We start from the raw sequence: 8,766 nt of genomic DNA, 5'->3' as shown, positions 1-8,766 counted from the left end.
GTCTTGAACGGCGTAAGGCAAATTAAGATTGAATTACAGAAGCATGTCCCCTCTTATCTTAATATTTGTGGGTATCGTGCTTTGATTATCTATGATGGGCAACCGCGGACTTGCGCTTTATGCAATTCCACGGAACACATTCGTGCAGAATGTTCACGGAGGCGTGTCCCGCAGTTACCGCGTGACGAGATGCAGAGTTCCGGCCCTGTTGTTGGCATGAAGTTGTCATACGCTGCCGCTGCTGACTTCCGCAGCCGAGGCGAGTCGGTGCCGCCTGTGCGCGGGGAGCCTGCTGCCTCGCGGGCGGTTGTCGATGATACTCCGGCTTCAAGCTCTAGATTTGCGGATGGTCTGCCGATCAGCTCCGCGCCCCTCGAATCTATGCCGACGCCAACTTTTTCCAACTCTCCCACTGTGGTTGCTCGTTCTTCCGCGGACTCGGCCGAAGATCCCCAAATACCCGCAACGGAGGTTTCCTTGCGTCGTCAGGATTCCCACCAACGTGAGGATATTGCCACTAGCTTCCGAGGAGTGGACGCTCCAGGCATCCAGTCTGCGGGAACTATGAACGAAGATAGCAATCTGGACATTGGTTTCACGTTGGCGCCCACAGAAGACACTTGCGTCAAGGAAACCACAACGAGCGATAGTGTAGAATTGGAGACTGGGTTGCTACCAGTGGGAGCCATGGAAAAAGATGCGCCTCCTTCTGCCGTTGTGGAATGCGATACGCGGACTTTTGTCCGAAAAAAGGAACAGGCGACGTCAGACGTATCATCCGGTACTTCTCCTGACAGGTCGCAAACTTCATCTCCTGTTAGATCGCCGAAGAGATCTTCGAAGAAAGGCAAGAAGAGGAGATTGGCACACAAAGCAGCAGAGAGTTTAGCTCCTGCATTGCGGGAAAAGTTAAAACATTTAAGGGATAATGAACGACTACGAGAACAATGCCCAGTAGCACGAGTTAACGAGTGTACTGAAGCGGAGATGAGTCGTGCCGATGCAGATGATCTTCAACAACAACCTCGCGCACCGCTTGGCGTCGCAGGTTTGCAGACCGGCACTACTATGGATTTAGACCGAACTGTCTCAGGAAAAGGACTTGATTGGGCCGATGCCCAAGAAGATCGCACCGACCACGGAATGGAGATGGACCTGACACATGCTAGTGGCATTTAATTTTTTTTTTTTAATGTCTATTTTTCTTTCTGACAGATAGAATGGAATGGTACAGACGTGACTCTGCATGGGGTATACTTCATTAGCCAATTTCTTTTACCTGCACCTATGCCAACGGAACTGACATATAATGTGACCACGATCAATATAAATCGGATTCGCAGTGAAACGAAAGTCGCTTCTTTAAAAGATTTCCTTTACCAGTCGGATACTGATATAGCCCTCCTACAGGAATTTAATGTCCACAACTTTTATGTCCCAGGTTTTCAAGAGATTTTAAATATTGCACCGGAAGCCACATGTGGGACTGCGATCCTTGTCAAAGATGGTATTGATGTGAAGGATATCTGTCTGTTAGAAAATGGGAGGGGCATCAGTTGTAAAATTTTTACTACTACTGTTTTAAATGTATATGTCCCCTCTGGTAACAACGCTAGAGATGATAGGGCTAATTTTTTTAAGAACGATATGGTCTATTTACTTAAGGGGAATCCGGCGGAAGCTTTAATCGGTGGTGACTTTAATTGTGTACTTCACAAAAAGGATCAGCGACCAAATTTTAACTTCTCCAGGGAACTGGCGGCTTTGGTGACAAACATGAAGTGGACAGACGTGTGGGAAAGCAAATACCCCACGTTAGTCAAATTTACGTACATCAGTAGTCGCTCGCAAAGCAGAATAGACAGAATATACGTCACAGCAAACCTGGAAAATAAAATCAGTAGTATCGAAGTAATTCCCACTACCTTTTCGGACCATCTCGCAGTGAAATGCAGCATTCGGTTTCAGAAGCAAGGAACGTATTGGGGTCGCCCCTTATGGAAGCTGAATACCCATATGTTGTTCGAGGGTGCCCTATCAAGAACAGTAGCGGAGGTATGGCAGGCTGCTCTACGTATGCGCCATAAATACAGCTCTCGCCTTGCGTGGTGGACCTCATGTGCTAAAAAGAAATTGAGATCATCCCTAATAGCTTACGGGAGGGAGCGAGCGATGTGGTCTCGCAATACCGTTGAATTTTACTATACATGCTTAAGGGAACTATCAGCTCAGCAGATGACTGATGAGGTTTTCATTGAAATAAAGAAGATCAAGGCTCACCTCATAAGTCTCAAGCGACAACAGCTGGAGGGTTTAAAAATTAAATCTCGTGTCCCGACAACGGTGGAGGACGAAAACGCATCGCTGTACCACTTACTCGAACATGAAAGAAATAGAAGACGAGCGTTTATTGCTTGTCTTAGAATGGGCGATAACCGGGTGCTGACGGAACACTCTGACATTTTAAATGCAGTTTATGGATTTTATCGTACGTTATATACTGATACCCGGTATAATCTAGACTGTGCGAACGATTTGCTACGAACTACAGGTATCGACAACGTTATCAATGACGAGGACAATGTGTCCCTTACCACTGCGATCACATGTGAGGAGGTGTTTGATATACTTAAATATTCGCCTACCCGTAAGTCCCCAGGGCCTGATGGCTTGCCTGTAGAGTTTTATTGTAAATTTTGGCCTCTCATCGGTAATCAATTCACAGAAGTGATAAATGAGTGTTGCAAGGTGTTACTGTTCCACGCGAGTTCAAAGAAAGCGTAACTGTGCTAATACCAAAGGGAAGGAACGCGACAGTTAAAGATCTCAATCAATTGAGACCAATATGTTTGATGAACTCGGATTATAAAATAATTGCACGTGTACTGAAGGAAAGACTGAGACCTCTAATGGAGAAGATCATAGGTGACCACCAAACCTGTCTCTCGGGGCGGAATATTTTTAAAACTGTTTGTGAATATAGGGATGTCTCTGCAATTTTTGCAACGTCATCCTCACCAGGAGGCCTTGCCTTTATCGACTTCTCAAAGGCTTTTGACAGGGTCAACCACTTATTTTTGTTCAGAACGTTGACCTATGTGGGTTTTAGTCAACATTTTGTGCAAGTTTTAATTAACATTGTTGAAGGCATCCAAACACAAGTGTCTGTAAATGGGCATTTCACTCCACCCATTGAAATTCGCAACGGCGTCCCGCAGGGAAGTCCTTTGTCAATGCTCCTGTATGTTGTTGCACTGGAGCCTTTACTAAGGAGACTCGATGTCGATCTTGAGGGCATCACGATATCTGGCGTTAACAACGTCACCAATGCATATGCTGATGACGTTGGAGTGGTTATTCGTAGTAACGAAGATTTAGAGAAATTAACTACGAATATTCAGATCTTTTGTGAAGCTACAGGCGCTAGGGTTAACGAGGTGAAGAGTTCGTTTTTAAATCTTAAAGGTCTTCAAGATGTCCGTTTGGAATGGGCACGCTCCGTCGATCGTCACACCGCTCTGGGTGTCACCTTTTACCGATGTCCGCTTCAGACCATGACCTACAATTGGAAGAAAGTACTGGATACAATCAGAGGAGCCACAATACTCAATCAGACCAGACATCTGAACATTAAACAACGAATCAGAATAATTAATTGGTCCATTTTATCAAAAGCTATATATATAGGTCAAATATTGCCAGTTTCGAAACCCATTGCCAAACGTATAATGAGTATCATTTGCCGATTTATATGGACAGGGCATATTTTTAGAGTAGCAGTCGGTACAGTTACGTTACCTTCCGCTGAAGGTGGCCTAGGTTTAACAGATATATGGCGGAAGACTACGGCGTTATATATAAAGAGGACCCTACAAATTATAGAAAAACATCCACATAGTATTACAGCCAGGCTGTATCGACTCCTACAGCCAGAAAATTTACGTCCACCCATAAATATAGGCGGAATTAATTATAAATTGAAATATATTCGCCAGTTCTTTTTAGAGATTAGCTACATGGACAGTATTGTCACGAATCCACAATCAAGGAATTGCAGGAAATTAATGGAACTTTTAACAACGAAAGAACATGTCAACAAAATGGAGTGCAGATATCCCGACAAAGACTGGAAAAGAATTTGGAAAAATATTAGTAATCGGGAACTGTCTTCCGACATTCAGGCAACCTGGTACCGAGTTGTTAATAACGTAGTTTCCACTAACGAAAAGTTGCACTCCATTGGTCTTAGTGACACGATTGTGTGCACCCGATGTGACGCAGTTGACACATTGATCCACCGCTTTCTCTGTGGCGGATACGCCGAAATATGGAGGGGACTCCAACGGCGGGTAGCCTTTATAACCAGAACTGTTAGTACTGAGATCAATGTTGAAAAATTACTCTTCCCCGATGGTGTTTTCTTCCCTGTCCAGAAAACCAATGCTGTGTTGTGGTTGTTTGGCAATTATGTACATTACGTTATATCTGAACACGGCAATGACCGTGTTTTAGAATACGAATTATACGAACGAGCAAAATATTATCAGATATGTACGCGCAGGGACCACAAAAAAACTTTTGGTAACATGTTACACATTCTGTTTCAGAGACAAGGGATTGGATAAACATCTTAATAGCCCTCGTCTACGAAAAATGTAGTCACAGGCCAAAGTAGGGGATCGCTGTTGAGGGTGAAGTACGGTGGGGACTTCGTGTGCCCCAGGGCCGCTACGGTAGCCGTGAAGGCCTCGGACAGAACCCCGAAACGGCACTGCGGCTTCACATTTACTGCTGGATGAACCCCATATCTCCAGCAACTACTTTCATCTATGATGATTTTCCAGGATCTCGGTAATATCGGAAGGTGGTTTCGTTGCACACAATGCAGTGGAAGCTTCTTGCACGTGTTCCTCAGTTACAATCTTTCTATTTTTGTTTAATTTTTTCAGTATGAAGCAAGAGTGACAATTTATTAATTCCCAAGAAGCCTTAATTTTTCAATTTTCAGTTCTACGGAGGAGAAGCCTCACATGGCGAAGAAGCCAAACATCATTTCATTTCCCTAACTGTCACAGTAAATTTGAAAAAAAAAATCAGTCGATATTGCATAGAAGCTCGCCGAAGAAGGCATAAGAGGAGAGCGAATGGATGGGCTGTGTGGGGAGAAGGGAGGCCCAAATAAAAAAAAAACAAAAAAAAAAAAAAAAGTCGGTAGAGCGTCAGACTCTTAATCCCAGGGTCGTGGGTTCGAGCCAGACGCTGGGCGGAACGGAATTTTGTTCCGCTGCAGGTGTAAATTACCGTTTTTCTGATTAACGAGATTTAATGGAAATAGCAACTTTAAACTTTGCCTACGTCTCTGTCAGTCGCAAGGAAACTGTATTTGAAGGTGAAGGTGATTTTGTAGACATGTGTGAAAGACATGTTCTGAAAAGCAAGTGTTGTGGTTTGGAGAGCACATCGGTTACGTGTCAGATGTGTAGCCAAGCAGTAATTTGTCGCCATAGCTGCAAATATTAGCCGGTAATATGAAGTGTTGTCAGCTAGTCTGATGGTGCAGACGACCGTAAGGACGAAGTACCCAAGAGTACCGCTAGGCCGCGCCTCTTTAGCTCAGTGGTAGAGCACTGGTCTAATAAACCCGGGGTTGTAAGTTCCATCCTCACAGGAGAAATATGAATTTTGGAAATCAGTTGCGCGTAGTGGCCGTATAGTAAACAGTACCTGTGATGACGAACAATTAGCGACAGGCGTTTTTTTTAAGATTTACTCTCAGATGTGATTAAGGCGAATGGCGCAGATAAAGCATTTGCCAAAGCGGTACAGCATAAGGTGGGACGAGGCAGTCTGAATTACATTTTATAGATGTATTTCTCACATATCTCAGAGTCTCTCGCGGTCGTCGTCGTCGTCGTCGTCGTCGTCGTCGTCGTCGTCGCCGCTTCTGCAGAAGTAGCAAATGGCCATCGTAGCAAATGCGGCGAGGGACGGCCTGCCTTCGATTCCGAATGCACAAATTGTGTGGTCTTGTTTCTCAGTCTATATTTGGTCGGTCTCGTCAGAGGTTGAATGTAACGAATGGGTGGGAAAGAGCAAGGGGCAGCGGCTGTGTAGAACGAAAACACAAATCCTCAGGGGTGTGAGCGTTTCGAGATGAGTCGTATACATGTAAATGTTGATCGTCAGTGACCGTGTGGTCTAATGGATAAGGCGTCGGACTTCGTATCTGAAGTTTACAGGTTCGAATGCTGTCACGCTTGTGTTTTTCCAGTTCTGAAAAAGAAACATACCGTTTTAATGTAGCAATTGAGAAGTACGAAACCGTCTGAATGTTGCTGTTGACCATTTTTTGCTTGGAGATGCTCTTGAGCTTGAAACACACACAGCAAGACCGGTGTTAACTAACGAAATGGTCGGCAGAGTGCCGACACCGCGAGTTTTGACTGGCACTTGCACATCTAAAACAACGTCGGAAAGTAACTCGTTCGGCTTTTGAGTCACATAAAGTATGTGTGTTAATTTTGACGCCACTAGCTCTGCTTGTTGTCATGCAATTTCTTTGTCTCTCAGAAATGATTATGACATAAAAGTGAAGTACGTGACGAGTGTGACGTTAGGAAAACATTAGGCAGCATGGAGAGATTCTGTATGGGACCACCCAACCCAAACGAGTACTGTGTGACGTGCTACCCGGCAAGTATTCACCGAGGTAGCCGGCTATCTCAGTCGGTAGAGCGTCAGACTCTTAATCCCAGGGTCGTGGGTTCGAGCCAGACGCTGGGCGGAACGGAATTTTGTTCCGCTGCAGGTGTAAATTACCGTTTTTCTGATTAACGAGATTTAATGGAAATAGCAACTTTAAACTTTGCCTACGTCTCTGTCAGTCGCAAGGAAACTGTATTTGAAGGTGAAGGTGATTTTGTAGACATGTGTGAAAGACATGTTCTGAAAAGCAAGTGTTGTGGTTTGGAGAGCACATCGGTTACGTGTCAGATGTGTAGCCAAGCAGTAATTTGTCGCCATAGCTGCAAATATTAGCCGGTAATATGAAGTGTTGTCAGCTAGTCTGATGGTGCAGACGACCGTAAGGACGAAGTACCCAAGAGTACCGCTAGGCCGCGCCTCTTTAGCTCAGTGGTAGAGCACTGGTCTAATAAACCAGGGGTTGTGAGTTCCATCCTCACAGGAGAAAGATGAATTTTGGAAATCAGTTGCGCGTCGTGGCCGTATAGCAAACAGTACCTGTGATGACGAACAATTAGCGACAGGCGTTTTTTTAAGATTTACTCTCAGATGTGATTAAGGCGAATGGCGCAGATAAAGCATTTGCCAAAGCGGTACAGCATAAGGTGGGACGAGGCAGTCTGAATTACATTTTATAGATGTATTTCTCACATATCTCAGAGTCTCTCGCGATCTTCGTCGTCGTCGTCGTCGTCGTCGTCGTCGCCGCCGCCGCTTCTGCAGAAGTAGCAAATGGCCATCGTAGCAAATGCGGCGAGGGACGGCCTGCCTTCGATTCCGAATGCACAAATTGTGTGGTCTTGTTTCTCAGTCTATATTTGGTCGGTCTCGTCAGAGGTTGAATGTAACGAATGGGTGGGAAAGAGCAAGGGGCAGCGGCTGTGTAGAACGAAAACACAAATCCTCAGGGGTGTGAGCGTTTCGAGATGAGTCGTATACATGTAAATGTTGATCGTCAGTGACCGTGTGGTCTAATGGATAAGGCGTCGGACTTCGTATCTGAAGATTACAGGTTCGAATGCTGTCACGCTTGTGTTTTTCCAGTTCTGAAAAAGAAACATACCGTTTTAATGTAGCAATTGAGCAGTACGAAACCGTCTGAATGTTGCTGTTGACCATTTTTTGCTTGGAGATGCTCTTGAGCTTGAAACACACACAGCAAGACCGGTGTTAACTAACGAAATGGTCGGCAGAGTGCCGACACCGCGAGTTTTGACTGGCACTTGCACATCTAAAACAACGTCGGAAAGTAACTCGTTCGGCTTTTGAGTCACATAAAGTATGTGTGTTAATTTTGACGCCACTAGCTCTGCTTGTTGTCATGCAATTTCTTTGCCTCTCAGAAATGATTATGACATAAAAGTGAAGTACGTGAAGAGTGTGACGTTAGGAAAACATTAGGCAGCATGGAGAGATTCTGTATGGGACCACCCAACCCAAACGAGTACTGTGTGACGTGCTACCCGGCAAGTATTCACCGAGGTAGCCGGCTATCTCAGTCGGTAGAGCGTCAGACTCTTAATCCCAGGGTCGTGGGTTCGAGCCAGACGCTGGGCGGAACGGAATTTTGTTCCGCTGCAGGTGTAAATTACCGTTTTTCTGATTAACGAGATTTAATGGAATTAGCAACTTTAAACTTTGCCTACGTCTCTGTCAGTCGCAAGGAAACTGTATTTGAAGGTGAAGGTGATTTTGTAGACATGTGTGAAAGACATGTTCCGAAAAGCAAGTGTTGTGGTTTGGAGAGCACATCGGTTACGTGTCAGATGTGTAGCCAAGCAGTAATTTGTCGCCATAGCTGCAAATATTAGCCGGTAATATGAAGTGTTGTCAGCTAAAGTCTGATGGTGCAGACGACCGTAAGGACGAAGTACCCAAGAGTACCGCTAGGCCGCGCCTCTTTAGCTCAGTGGTAGAGCACTGGTCTAATAAACCAGGGGTTGTAAGTTCCATCCTCACAGGAGAAAGATGAATTTTGGAAATCAGTTGCGCGTCGTGGCCGTATAGCAAACAGTACCTGTG

The 8,766-nt window shown here is 45.1% G+C and overlaps 1 non-coding gene across 1 annotated transcript; it reads left to right on the top strand.

The window, feature by feature from the left end:
• The first annotated feature begins 7,120 nt into the window (after positions 1-7,120).
• On the top strand, positions 7,121-7,192 carry Trnai-aau (transfer RNA isoleucine (anticodon AAU)). The gene has a single exon. It is a non-coding gene; the product is annotated as a tRNA-Ile (tRNA).
• Positions 7,193-8,766: the final 1,574 nt, after the last annotated feature.

The sequence above is a fragment of the Schistocerca gregaria genome, unplaced genomic scaffold (assembly GCF_023897955.1).
Source record: "Schistocerca gregaria isolate iqSchGreg1 unplaced genomic scaffold, iqSchGreg1.2 ptg000259l, whole genome shotgun sequence".
NCBI lineage: Eukaryota > Metazoa > Arthropoda > Insecta > Orthoptera > Acrididae > Schistocerca > Schistocerca gregaria.
This window is presented reverse-complemented; position numbering and strand designations above follow the sequence as displayed.